This window comes from Rhineura floridana, chromosome 1 (assembly GCF_030035675.1).
Source record: "Rhineura floridana isolate rRhiFlo1 chromosome 1, rRhiFlo1.hap2, whole genome shotgun sequence".
Lineage (NCBI taxonomy): Eukaryota > Metazoa > Chordata > Lepidosauria > Squamata > Rhineuridae > Rhineura > Rhineura floridana.
Genome location: NC_084480.1, coordinates 43526305 through 43539895, shown reverse-complemented (window position 1 = coordinate 43539895; position 13591 = coordinate 43526305).

The window sequence follows — 13591 nt, the reverse complement described above, 5'->3', positions numbered from 1 at the left end:
TTTGTTTTATTTCTTCCAAGATTAATTGCATTTTCTGTTGTTTCTTCTTTTTTAATTCAGAGTTGAATTTAATAAAATATCCCCTCATAAATGCTTTACTTGTATCCCAAACAGTATTTTCATCTGTTCCTTTATGTAAATTATGTTCAAAAAACTCTTTTAATTTCTTCTTACATTCTTGTACTATTTTATCATTCTGTAATAAAGATTCATTTAGTCTCCATCTAAATCCAAGATTTTTCTTTTTAAAAGTTAATATCACAGGATTATGATCAGAGAAGGTTTTTGGTAATATGTCCATCTTGGAGATGTCTTTCACTAGATTTTTAGACATCCAAATCATGTCAATCCTCGAGAATGTTTTATGTCTTTCTGAAAAGTAAGTAAATTCTTTTGCGTTGTCATTTATGTATCTCCAGGTATCCACCAATTCTAAATTTTCCATCAACTCAAAGCAAATCTTCGGTAGTTTACCCTGTGTCTCTTTAATGTTTTTTTCAGAAAGTCTGTCAATTTGTGGTGAGATTACCCCATTCCAATCACCCATAACACACCAGTGATCATATGGGAAATCTAACAGTTTTTCCGTAAGTCCCGTGTAAAACCTTGTTTTATCTTCATTGGGGGCATAAATACCCACTATCAAAAAAATTTTACCCTGTAAGGTAATTTCAACCCCCACAAATCTACCACTATCATCCAATAATATCAATTTGGGGGACAATTGTGAGTTAATATAGAGAACAACTCCATTTACTTTTTTCAATCCAGCCGAAATAAATTCTTCACCCAAATTTTTACAAATGAAATATTTGGAATCCTTCTTCTTGATATGGGTTTCTTGTAAACAAATTATATCCAATTTTAATTTTTTCAAATAATGAAACACTTTCTTTCTCTTCTGTGGAGTATTGGCTCCATTTATATTCCAAGTTAAATATTTGTAATCCATCTTTAAACATGTATTTTAGAAAAGTCTGTGTCTGTTGCTCCCGTTGGTCTATCATCTTCTTTTCCTTCCTCGGCATGCTCCTGTTGACTTTGTTTCCCATGAGTTGTTTCCATCTCTTTAATTTTGTCTTCTTCCATGTCTTTTAAAGCTTTCCTCAATTTTGGCAGGTTTTTAGAGGGCTTGATGTTGTAGCCTCTTTTCAGTGGGCTGTTCCGCCTCCTTTTACATTTATGCATTGTGTTTTTTACTTGTTATTGTTTTAGTTTTTTACATTGGTTTCAATTTTTTTATTGATTGTAAGTCACCTTGGGTTCACTTTTGTGAAGAAAAGTGACTAATAAATGTAATTAACCATTACAGTAGAACCTTGCTGTCACGCGGGAGTTGGGGGCCAAAGGATGCGTCTATGTTATAGGGTTTCTGCGTTACCATGAAAGCCACCATTTGTAAACAGTATGTTACTCAGGGAACATAATCGTACCCATAGTATATGTATATCATCATCATCATCATCATTGTTTATTTGTATGCCGCCTTTGCATGACAATTTATGCACAAGGCAGCTCACAACATGGACGGAAAAAAAGTTACACAACTCACTATAAGAAATAAATTCAAATAGTCAATGTTAACAAAAACATCATAAAAATACAATAAATTGACACATCCTTATAATTCCTAATAAAATCCAACAATAAAATACAGAAGCATAACCCCAATAACAGCAAAACAAAAAAACAGCCATCAGAAATTAAACTTTTACCCAAACAGAAGGCCCTAAAGAATACCCCACAGTCAAGGTGGTCTCTGGCATCTTCAGGTAGTGATACCTTTTACAGCTGCAGTCAGTCAAGGCCCCACCCTTCCAGGCCAGGTGGAAAGAGGCCAGCCAAGATGGTCTCTCGGCAAGCCACATTATAGCAAGGTTCTATGTAATAATAATATTAAAATTCACTAATAGGCAAAAAAACCTTGCGGTTTAAGAACGTAGCTATAGCCCACAGATATTTCTATCAAACTCCATTTTCCCCTCAGCTATTCTCTGGTCTTATTCCTCAGACTGCCCTCATGAACCATCTCCCTATTTCACTGCTCTACATCTGACGAAAACCAACTGACCCTTGTAACTGATTCTCTCACTGAGTTAACTCCCAATTGACTGGAACCTCCAGCCAGTTAGAGATTTCTGTCACCTAGACCAATCAGAATAAATTTCCCTGACCCAGCCCCGCCTAATAAATCCTCAAAGCAATCATGTCTCTTTTTTCTTAGAATGTGTCACGAAGCAGCCACTGCTAAGCAGGTTTGTAACTTGGTAACAATATAAGGCCTCATGACAGTCACAGAGGTCACAAAATATTTTCACCCTTCAAACACAAACATACACAGACATAAGTCCAATGTTTCTCCACACAGCCACTTCTTATGCTTCAGCTATAGAGGGGAAGGGGCCAATGCTTGGGAGGAGACTGCATGCTTCTAAACACAGAAGTGCCAAAGGTCAATTCCCAGCATCTTTCATTGCAAAGATATCAACTGGCAAAGCTAGGAAAGATTGTGCCTAAGCTTCATGGCAACCGCTGCCAGTTATAATGGATAACGATGGCTGAAGCAGACCAATGGTGTGACTCGGGAGGATAAGGCAGCTTCATGTTATTCCTGCATACAGAGAATAACTCAGACCTTGGTCCAGTGGGAGGAGGGGGAAGAATCACATTTGTATTCCTAACACAGCTTAGAAACTAGAAAAGAATTAACTGAAGCAGGTGATAAATGCTGGAGGAATAATTTATAAGGCAAGCTGTGAAGATGTTATCATCAATGGAAGCAATTATTTCTGTTCTTTATTTCTCTTGTCCTATCATTTATCTCTATAAACTTCTACCTGCGAGGAAAGGATTGCCCCCTAAAGTGCTATTCTGCCTCTTTTCATTTAGTCATGGTAAGCAAATCCAGGGGAGGAAATGCTAAACAGCCAAACAATGGCGTATTAAGAGACATTGATATTCCTTTCACATTGGCACACAACAGCACACAGGTAGTTTGGGAGCAAGTGGTTTGTTTATTAAATGCCATGTGGGTCGCCTGCTGCCTCTTGTTGTTCCTTAAAAACCACTGTTCATGCAAGCCAATTCCCAGGGTCAGGAAGCAATTCAGAAAGGGGCTTTTCAGATTGACAGGCACTTGTGTCTCTTGCACACCCCTCGCACTTGGCTCAGCTCTAAGTGCTTTGGAAATGAGGATAAGGAACAGTTTATATTTTCTGGTGGGAACAACTTGTACCATATACTAGTGTGCGTTCACAGCTATTAGCGCACCACCCCTGAAGACCACTAAAGCACCTGTTAAGAGGGGAGGAAAGAACTATTCATTTTGTTTTTACATGTCCATAAACTGAGAAAAAAGCAGAAATGTGGCATAGAACCATTATCTCCCAAATCTTGTCAACCAGCTTTGGAGACAGAGAGGTTTAGAGCACTTCTGTGGCTTGGCTGCTAACAATAAATAAATAAATACCCTCATTAAAAGCTGCAACATATTATTTGCCTAGATACCTCTCCTCCTCCCTCCAAAACGTCTAGCTGGATCTAGCAATGTGCCTTCTCCCAAGTTTCTTTCATTGTCTTTGTGTGTGCTGGTCTGCTGGTCATCCAAAAATATATAACTGTCTTGTTTAGTTAAAGGGAAAAAATGGCAGCCTGTTTTATTTGCATATTCAGATAATTGTTTTCTTCTTTCTTTGAGTCCTTTGTAAGGAGCTGTGGGGAGGGAGGAGGGATAAATACCTCTCTTTAAAAAAACCCCACAGTAGACACATGAACATTAAGAAATAATGGCAGTAGGAGGAAGGGAAGAAATTTGGTATCTGAATTCTTTACACCAGAGGTGGGGAACCTCTGGCCCACAGGCCTAATTAGACCCACCAGGCCTCCCCATTTTGGCCAAGCCACACGCACCTGCCAATCAGCTGACACTATATATTACATCAGGTGTGGGCTGTTGAAGCTTCAGGAGCGTACACACCTGGCTTCTGAAGCACCAATGAGCTGTTAATTGTTGAATCTTCAAAGCACGTCTGATGTCACTGTGATGTCATGTGATTGACCTACTGGGGTATTTATTTATTTATTTATTTATTTATTTATTATATTTCTATACCGCCCAATAGCCGTAGCTCTCTGGGCGGTGCACAACATAAAAACATCCAATATACAAGTAAAAACATATATCAACAACTTAAAAACAATATACCAAAAGTAGTAAAACATAATAAACATATAAACAACTACAACACAAGCCTCAAATATTAAAAACGTATTAAATCAATTAAAAGTATTAAGATGTTAAGTAATTAAAATTACTAAAATATTAAGAGCGTAAGTGCAAATGTAGGTATTACAATAGATGTTAAAAATGTTGTTAAAATGTTGTTAAAAAGCCTGGGAGAACAAAAAGGGTTTTACCTGGCGCCAGAAGGACAGCAATGTTGGCGCCAGGCGTACCTCATCAGGGAGAGAGTTCCATAGTTCGGGGGCCACCACAGAGAAAGCCTGTTTTCTTGTTGTCACCTTCCGGGCTTCTCTCTGGGTGGGCCCCTGAAGGAGGCCCTTCGATGTTGAACACAGAGTACGGGTAGGTTCATATCGGGAGAGGCGTTCCACCAGGTATTGTGGTCCCAAGCCGTGTAAGGCTTTATAAGTCAAAACCAGCACTTTGAATTGAGCCCGGAAGCATATGGGCAGCCAGTGCAAGCGAGCCAGAATCGGAGTTATATGTTCACATCTCCAAGTCCCTGTTAGCAATCTGGCCACTGCGTTTTGCACGAGCTGCAGCTTCCGAACTGTCTTCAAAGGCAGCCCCACGTAGAGTGCATTGCAGTAGTCCAATTTTGGGGTTACCAGTGCATGGACAACTGAAGCAAGGTTTTCCCTATCCAGATAGGGGCGTAGTTGGGCCACCAACCGAAGTTGATAGAAAGCATTCCGTGCCACCAAGGCTACTTGTGCCTCTAGTGACAGGGATGGTTCTAAATGAACTCCCAAACTACGGACCTGCTCCTTCAGGGGGAGTGCAACCCCGTCCAGAGCAGGTTGAGCCTCTCCCATCTGGGCAGGGGAACCACCCACTAACATCATCTCAGTCTTATCTGGATTGAGCTTCAATTTATTCGTTCTCATCCAGTCCATTACCGCAGCCAGGCATCGGTTCAGCACCATGACAGCTTCACCTGAAAAGGATGAACAGGAGAAGTAGAGCTGCGTGTCATCAGCATACTGATGGCAACGCACTCCAAAACTCCTGATGACCGCACCCAGCGGCTTCATGTAGATGTTAAAAAGCATGGGGGATAGTACTGACCCCTGTGGAACTCCGTATTGGAGGACCCAGGGTGCCGAGCAAGACTCCCCCAGCACTACCTTCTGGAGACGACCCGCCAAATAGGAGCAGAACCACTGCCATACAGTACCTCCAACTCCCAAATCAGCGAGTCTCCCCAGAAGGATACCATGGTCAATGGTATCAAAAGCCTCTGAGAGATCAAGGAGAATCAACAGGGTTACACTCCCCCTGTCTTTCTCCCGACAGAGGTCATCATACAGGGCGACCAAGGCCGTCTCAGTGCCAAAACCGGGCCTGAACCCCGATTGAAATGGATCTAGATAATCGGTCTCATCCAAGAGTGCCTGGAGCTGGTCCGCGACCACTCTTTCTAGAACCTTGCCCAGGAATGGAACGTTCGCTACCGGCCTGTAATTGTTAAAAATTTCTGGGTCCAAGGAAGATTTTTTCAGAAGTGGTCTCACCACCGCCTCCTTCAGGCAACCAGGGACTACTCCCTCTCGTAATGAGGCATTAATCACCTCTGTGGCCCAGCCGGTGGTTCCAACCCTGCTAGCTTTTATCAGCCAAGAGGGGCAAGGATGCAGTACAGAAGTGGTCACATGGACCTGTCCAAGCACCTTGTCAACGTCCTCGAGCTGTACCAATTGAAACTCATCCAACAAAACATGACCAGACTGTGCTCTGGATGCCTCATTTAAATCCACTGCTATAACATTGAAGTCCAAGTCCTGACGGATGCAAGAAATTTTGTCCTGGAAGTGCCTGGCAAATTCATTACAACAGGCTTCAGATGGATCTATCATGTCCTTAGGGCCAGAATGTAATAGCCCTCGGACAATCTTAAAAAGCTCTGCCGGCCGGCAGATAGAAGATTAAATAGAGGCAGCAAAATGTTGTTTTTTTGCTGCCCGCACTGCCACTAAATATAACTTAGTATAACTTAGGTAGAGGAGGTAAGGATCTGGTCCACTGTCCCTGTTTCAGACAGATGTCAAAAGGGCCCTGTTTTTTTGACCATGAAAAGGAGACCAGAAAATGGCCTGAAGGTAAGTAACAATGCAACTCTATGGCTGAAACTGAATAGTTTTGACCTTGTAAGACAGACATGCTGGATTTGAGAACCCACCTGAGCTGGCCCCTGAGTTCTTCAGTGGGTAGATAAATGAAAAATGAACCAGAAGCAGAGTTAGAGAAAGAAACAACAAAAAAGAATGTTATACTAAGATTAGGCAATGGAGCATATTGCCAGAGAAAAACTGACTTTCCCATTTAATCCATTCACTGGAGTGGGAAACCTTTTGAAGCTCAAGGGCCACATTTCCTCATGGGCAACCTTCTGGGAGCATTGGTGGGCAGGGCAAGAGGCAAAGGGGGTGGGGCAACAGATGTGACTCTTACTTCTGTACAATCCACTACATGCCAGCCACAAGCAAATCTCAAATCTCATTCATCCTTATTTATTTCAGGTATTTATATACTGTGATGTTGTTTTAATGTGCCTTCAACTCGATTACAACTTATGGCAAGCCTATGAATGAGCAATCTTCAATAGCATCTGTTATAAACCACCCTGTTCAGATCTTGTAAGGTCAGGTTTGTGGCTTCCTTTATGGAATCAATCCATCTCGCTTGGTCTTCCTTTTTTTTATTCCCTTCTGTTTTTCCCAGCACTATTGTCTTTTCTAGGGAATCATGTCTTCTCATTACGTGTCCAAAGTATGATAACCTCAGTTTCATCATTTTACCTTCTAGTGACAGTTCTGGTTTCATTTGTTCTAACACCCAGTTATTTGTCTTTTTTGCAGTCCATGGTATCCGCAAAGGTCTCCTCCAACACCACATTTCAAATGACTTGATTTTTCTCTTATCCGCTTTTTTCACTGTCCAACTTTCACATCCATACATAGTGATTGGGAATGCCATGGTCTGAATGATCCTGACTTTAGTGTTCAGTGATACATCTTTGCATTTGAGGACCTTTTCTAGTTCTCTCATATCTGCCCTCCCCAGTCCTAGCCTTCTTCTAATTTCTTGACTATTCTCTCCATTTTGGTTAATGATTGTGCCAAGGTATTGGTAATCCTTGACAAGTTCAATGTCCTCATTGTCAACTTTCAAGTTACATAAATCTTCTGTTGTCATTACTTTAGTCTTCTTGATGTTCAGTTGTAGTCCTATTTTTGTGCTTTCCTCTTTAACTTTCAACAATATTAGTTTGAAATCATTACTGGTTTCTGCAAGTAGTATGGTATCATCTGCATATCTTAAATTATTGATATTTCTCCCTCCAGGTTTCACACCTCCTTCATCTTGGTCCAATCCTGCTTTCCGTATGATATGTTCTGCATATAGATTAAACAAGTAGGGTGATAACATACACCACTGTCTCACACCCTTTCCGATTGGGAACCAGTCGGTTTCTCCATATTCTGTCTTTACAGTAGCCTCTTGTCCAGAGTATAGGTTGCGCATCAGGACGATCAGATGCTGTGGCTCCCCCATTTCTTTTAAAGCATTCCATAGTTTTCTGTGATCTACACAATCAAAGGCTTTGCTGTAAGGGTGATTTTCTTCTGAAATTCCTTGGTCCATTCCATTATCCATTGTATGTTTGCAATATGATCTCTGGTGCCTCTTCCTTTTCTAAATCCAGCTTGGACATCTGGCATTTCTCACTCCATATATTGTAAGAGCCTTTGTTGAAGAATCTTGAGCATTACTTTACTTGCATGGGATATTAAGGCAATAGTTGGATAATCACTGCATTCCTTGGGATCCCCTTTCTTTGGAATTGGGATGTATATCGAACACTTCAGGTCTGTGGGCCGTATATATACTGTCTAATATACAGAATTTCTGAGCAGTGAACATAAAATGTTAAAAACCATTCAAGGAATAAGATCAATTAGAATTCATTACTTCTACAGTACTTCTATATTATTATTAAAGCAGCCCCACTGCTATGATTGGTTTTTTAAAGAACAATATCACCATTTTCTTCATTTCCAGAGACAATTCCTCAGAAATACCATGACAGAAGGCTGTTTTATTTTTTTTAACTGCTTTAGATGATGTAGATGCTGTTCTAATGGAAAATGACTTGTTCTTTCATCATTGTGACTGATCAAACCATGTGTAAAGAAGAATTCCATTTATGATTCAAAGGTGAAATTACTGTGAAGACATCGTATAGGAACTCTGTCTGTGAAATATGGTATGGAATGGGAGAGAACAGAGAATCAATGTGGACCTGCCTGATTATACAAGAGGTGATTCACTTATAGGCAAAAAACCTTGCGGTTTAAGAACGTACCTATAGCCCACAGCTATTCTATCAAACTTTTAAAAACAGGGAAATTGGGCAGCTATAGTGAATGCACCAGGGGAGCAGGAGACCTGAACTCCCCTCTGAGATATTGTTTTAGCAGGGAGGAAGCAACATTATTAAGACAGTTGATATAGTTCAGATGGTCACTTTGAATATGTCTGATTTCTTTGCAATTTTAGTGAAGTTTCCTATAGGAAATCATTTTCTTTTGTTTCTATTTCTGTGAATGTGTGAAGTACAGCAACTCTTTGCAAAATTTATACTAAAAAAACTCCAAACATAATTGTGGAATAATGGCACTGACTTCTGCAGAATAGTCTCCAGTGAACCTCAGGAGTGTCTCAATTTGCACAGGATAAAACAGTGGGAGGTGAAATATATTCTAGCAAAATGCTAGGTGTGCTCTATGTTTTTAATTGACTGTGCCCACCTTGCCTTAAATGAAGTGGTTTAAACATAGCAGGCTGAAAACATGCATCCTCTTTTTCCCAACAGCTAGAGTCATTGCTGAAGTAGCAACATATTGGAATCAGTATGATTTTTCATCAAACTGCAGGTCCAAATTCCACTGTTAATGCACCCAAAACAGAAATAGAACATAACCTCCAATTTGAAACACAAAAGGCTGTCTTCACCATCCTATGACACTGTCCCATAAAAAGGCTTTGAAATTAATAAAAATAAATTTGACACAGATTTCTGGGATGAATAATGAGGGAAATAAAATTTTCTAGTGTAGATTCTCTGTAGAAACATTAATAACACAGGAAAGAAGCAAAGTAAGAAGAACACCAACAAACATACAAAAATATAATTCTCTATCTTTGGAGATGGCAGGTGTTGCCACCACTCACCATATGCTCAGAGGCACATGTTCCCAAATTCTTCCAAGCTACACAGCAAGTGGATTGGACTGTGAAAGACCAACCAAAATGGTGTTTGCATTTTGACCAATTTGTAGGGCAGTCCAATATCTCAGAGAGGAGTTCAGGTCTCCTGCTCCCTAGGTGCATTCACTATAGCTGCCCAATTTCCCTGCTTTTTAAAGTTTGATAGAATAGCTGTGGGCTATAGGTACGTTCTTAAACTGCAAGGTTTTTTGCCTTTTAGTGAATTTCCCTGCTTTTTTATCTGGAAGGTAAGAAATGGGATCCTGTGCAAGTTTGCTGAGAATGTATGGATCATTTGCATGCTTATTGAGTTCAATGGGATTTACTCCGCTGCAATCATGCTTAGGATAGGTGAAACTGACCACAGAGGATGGGGAGGGGAGGAGGAGGGAGGGGAGGAAATGCAGAGGGGAGGACTGGGAGGGGAGCCGGCAGGATGGGGAGGGGAGGAGGACAGGTTTGATCATTTGCGTGTTTATTAAATTAAGTGCAATTTACTCCCGTGCAATCATACCTAGGATAGGTAAAACTGACCGAGGGGGGGAGTGAGTGAGTGAGGGCTGGAGTGGGCAGGGGAGGAGGAAGGGAGAGGAGAGGAGAGGAGAGGGGAAAAGCAGGTCTGATAATTTGCATGCTTATTTTCAATGGGATTTACTCCTATGCAATCTTGGTTAGGATAGGAAAAACTGACCATGGGGGAGGAGGAGTGGGAGTGGGAAGGAGCGTATTGGAGGGGGGCAAAGGAAGGGGGAGGGGAGGGGAGGTTTGCATGCTTATAGAGTTCAATGGTATTTACTTCCGTGCAATCATGTTTAAGATAGGTAAAACTGACCAAGGGGAGGGGCAGGGGAGGAGGGGCAGGGGAGGAGGGGGAGGGGGAAGGGGGGATTGGAAGGGGGTGGGGAGGGAGGGGCAAAGGAAGGGGGAGGGAAGGGGCAAGAGGAGGGGATAGGAGGGAGGAGAAGGGAGGGTGGGTTTGCTCATTGGCATACTTTTTGAGTTGAATGGGATTTATTTCTACGCAATCATATTTGAAAATGGAAATGGACTGCCTTCAAGTCAATCCCCACCTATGGTGACCCTTTGAATAGGGTTTTCATGGTAAACAGTATTCAGAGGTGATTTCACCATTGCCTTCCTCTGAAGCTGAGAGGCAGTGACTGGCCCAAGGTCACCCAGTCAGCTTCATGGCTGTGTGGGGATTCGAACCCTGGTCAACCAGGTCATAGTCCAACACTGACCCAGGGAAGGGGCAGGGAGTGGGAGGGGAGGAGATTGGGTGGGTGGGCACTGGGCAGAAGGGAAGCCCCTTTCCTTTCCAAAAGGAAAACATTGTAAACAGAATCATTCTTTTTCAGGCTTTCCCCCACCTTTTTATTCTACAGCAGACACATGTAGCCTCCTACCAAATTTAAACCAAAGCTTTCCCTGGGCACATCCACACCAGGCCTTTATTTCACTTTGGACAGTCATGGCGTCTCTCAAAGAATCCTGGGAAGTGTAGTTAGTGAAGGGTGCTGAGAGTTGCTAGGAGACGCCCTGTTCCCCTCACAGACCTTCAATCAGAGTGGCTGACTGTTAAACCATTCTCTCAGGGGAATAGGATTCTCTTAGCACCCTTCACAAACTACACTTCCCAGGATTCTCTGAGGGAAGCCATGACTGTCTCACATGAAATCAAAGTCTGGTGTGGGTATGGCCCCCTGATTAGCTAAGCTCAGCAGCTGTGAGGCTTTTAGAACTCTGACAGTTGGTTCTTACTGAGCATGCTCTGCATTATCATTGGGTTCCAGCCAAAATTTATTAAATTAATTAAAAATCAGCCAGGCATTTTTTCAACTTTTCAACTGCAGAAGATGAAGGTCAGAGTATGGGGCAAGGTCAGTATTAGGATTACAGGTACTCTGTGAATATGGCTGATTTTTAATGAATTTCAACAGATTATGAGAACTCTGAAAGAAAAAGTCCAAAAGGGCTTTGAGGTTATTTTCTCTCATTTTACACTTTGAACTGTCTATTCTCTGTGACTGTTTTGTGTATCGCCATGAAAATTGAGTGGGTTGTTAAGCAAGCGTTTCTGAGTTCAGGTCTATATGTCTTGTAAGGTTTTGTTTTGAAATGAGTTTATGGGAAGCCTCAGAATGGCATGGGGGGTATTTTCAATTTAACATTGCGGAATGTGAAAAATCCCCGCTGGCTATAGTATACAGCCACTCTTGTGGCCATATAATGTGAGGAAGAAGAAAAATTAGCATTTCCCAAAGATTTCAGACAAAGATAGAAGCCAAGGAGAAGCGTGTCATTTGTAAAGATAAGCTGATTCCAAGCACTGAAGGATCAGGTCTGCCCTCATGAAAGTATTTTGGGATGTTGAAAGAGGTTGCACAGATACCAAGGACACAATTCTTTTAAGAACATAAATCCTCTCACACCTATATGTGCCCTTTGTGTGCCTGCCGTATGGATAGATGAGCATCCCTATGCTTATCCTGAAACTGAATGCATGCAAAACCCTTGAGGCACTTGGCCTGCTGTCACTCCTAACTACTATTGGGAGGGCCATTAATGAATTTATGCATCACCAAAAGAGAGGACAAAAGAGGGCATATTTGCATAAAAGTTACATAGACAAATTTATACAGAGCAATGCAAATGTAGAAATAATTACTATAATGTAAATAGAAATACAATACAGCTGACCATGGTAGGGAAGACTATGACCAGGGTTGCCTGTTTGTGCCTGCTGCTGTCAAGGTGCTAACTGTTGATGAGCTACTTCAGGGCTCCAACTCTCCTTTCTTATGGTTGTCTTTCTTCAAAGTGGACTTGAACCAGGCAGGCCTTCAAAATAGAGGACTACAAAAAAACCTTCAAAGAGACGACTCTACAGAAGGATACATAACTACCTAGTCATCATCTTTGCATTTGCCTTCAGCTGTCCCAAGGTATCTTCTTTGCCTTGGGACTGTGGTAAGGTATGTACAATAGTATTATGGAAAGTGAAGCATTAATAATTGCAGGAGGGACTATCTGCCTTCCAGAGAAATATTGGCAGTAGGAGGGAAGAAATTTGGTATCTGAATTCTTTAGACCATGAGTGGCGAACCTCTGGCCTACAGGCCTAATTAGACCCAACTTGTAGTAGTAGCTGTTATGGATAACATGACTGACTGTAAAGGCTCTAAGCTTCAGTTGTGTCCTGTTAAAATTAACAGTTAAGTCCCATTAGTAAGAAGCAGTGTATAGTCTTACAGAAAGCCTGAGAATACATCTGACTCTCCATTGCTTAAGGCACAGGGGAAGGAGGAGGCAGTACTGCTCACAGCAGGCTGCTGAGTAGGGCTGTGTTCACCCTGATCCTGCTCACAAACATCTGAGGAGTTTTTGCCTATGTGAGCAGCTCTCCTGAAATGCTCAGGGCATCCCTAAACCTGGTCACTTGTAGTCCAAGGTAGGACTACCTGTCTTTTTTCTCTATCCTCAGCTGATAACAGCTTTGGAAGGGGAGGGGAAGGTTAAACCAACAGAGCAAGGAGAAAAAGAGTTAAGTCCACAGAGCTATAACAAGCCAAAGCTATCATACAGATGTCTCCATTTGACAGAACTGCAAGCCTTAATGTACTGAACACTACAACACTTCACTACCTGCCTAAGATTTGCATTTTCAGGGTCCTTATCCTTTCAGAAAAGTTTGGGTGTAGTAGTATTACAGTTTTCAAACTGACATCGCTCTCCATTTTCAGAACTACGTCCACTCTGGAGTTTGAAGAAGCATCTCTCCAATCCAGTTTGCATCAATTGCTCTTTTGATTGTTAATGAGGGTCACAAACAGGGCCGGTTCTAAAGGGCGGCCAGGTTGGGCACTGGCCCGACGGCCCCTTCCGCGATCCACACACACACACACACACACACACCTACCCCCACCTACCTTTCTGCTGTCTTTTACCATTGCCTTTAATGAAGATGGCGTCCGGGGTTTCCCTAAGGTACTGAAGCCCCTGCTGCCATCTTAGTTGATGGCAGAGATGCGCGCACATAGCACACATGCGTGCCATCAACAAAGATGGTGGCAGAGA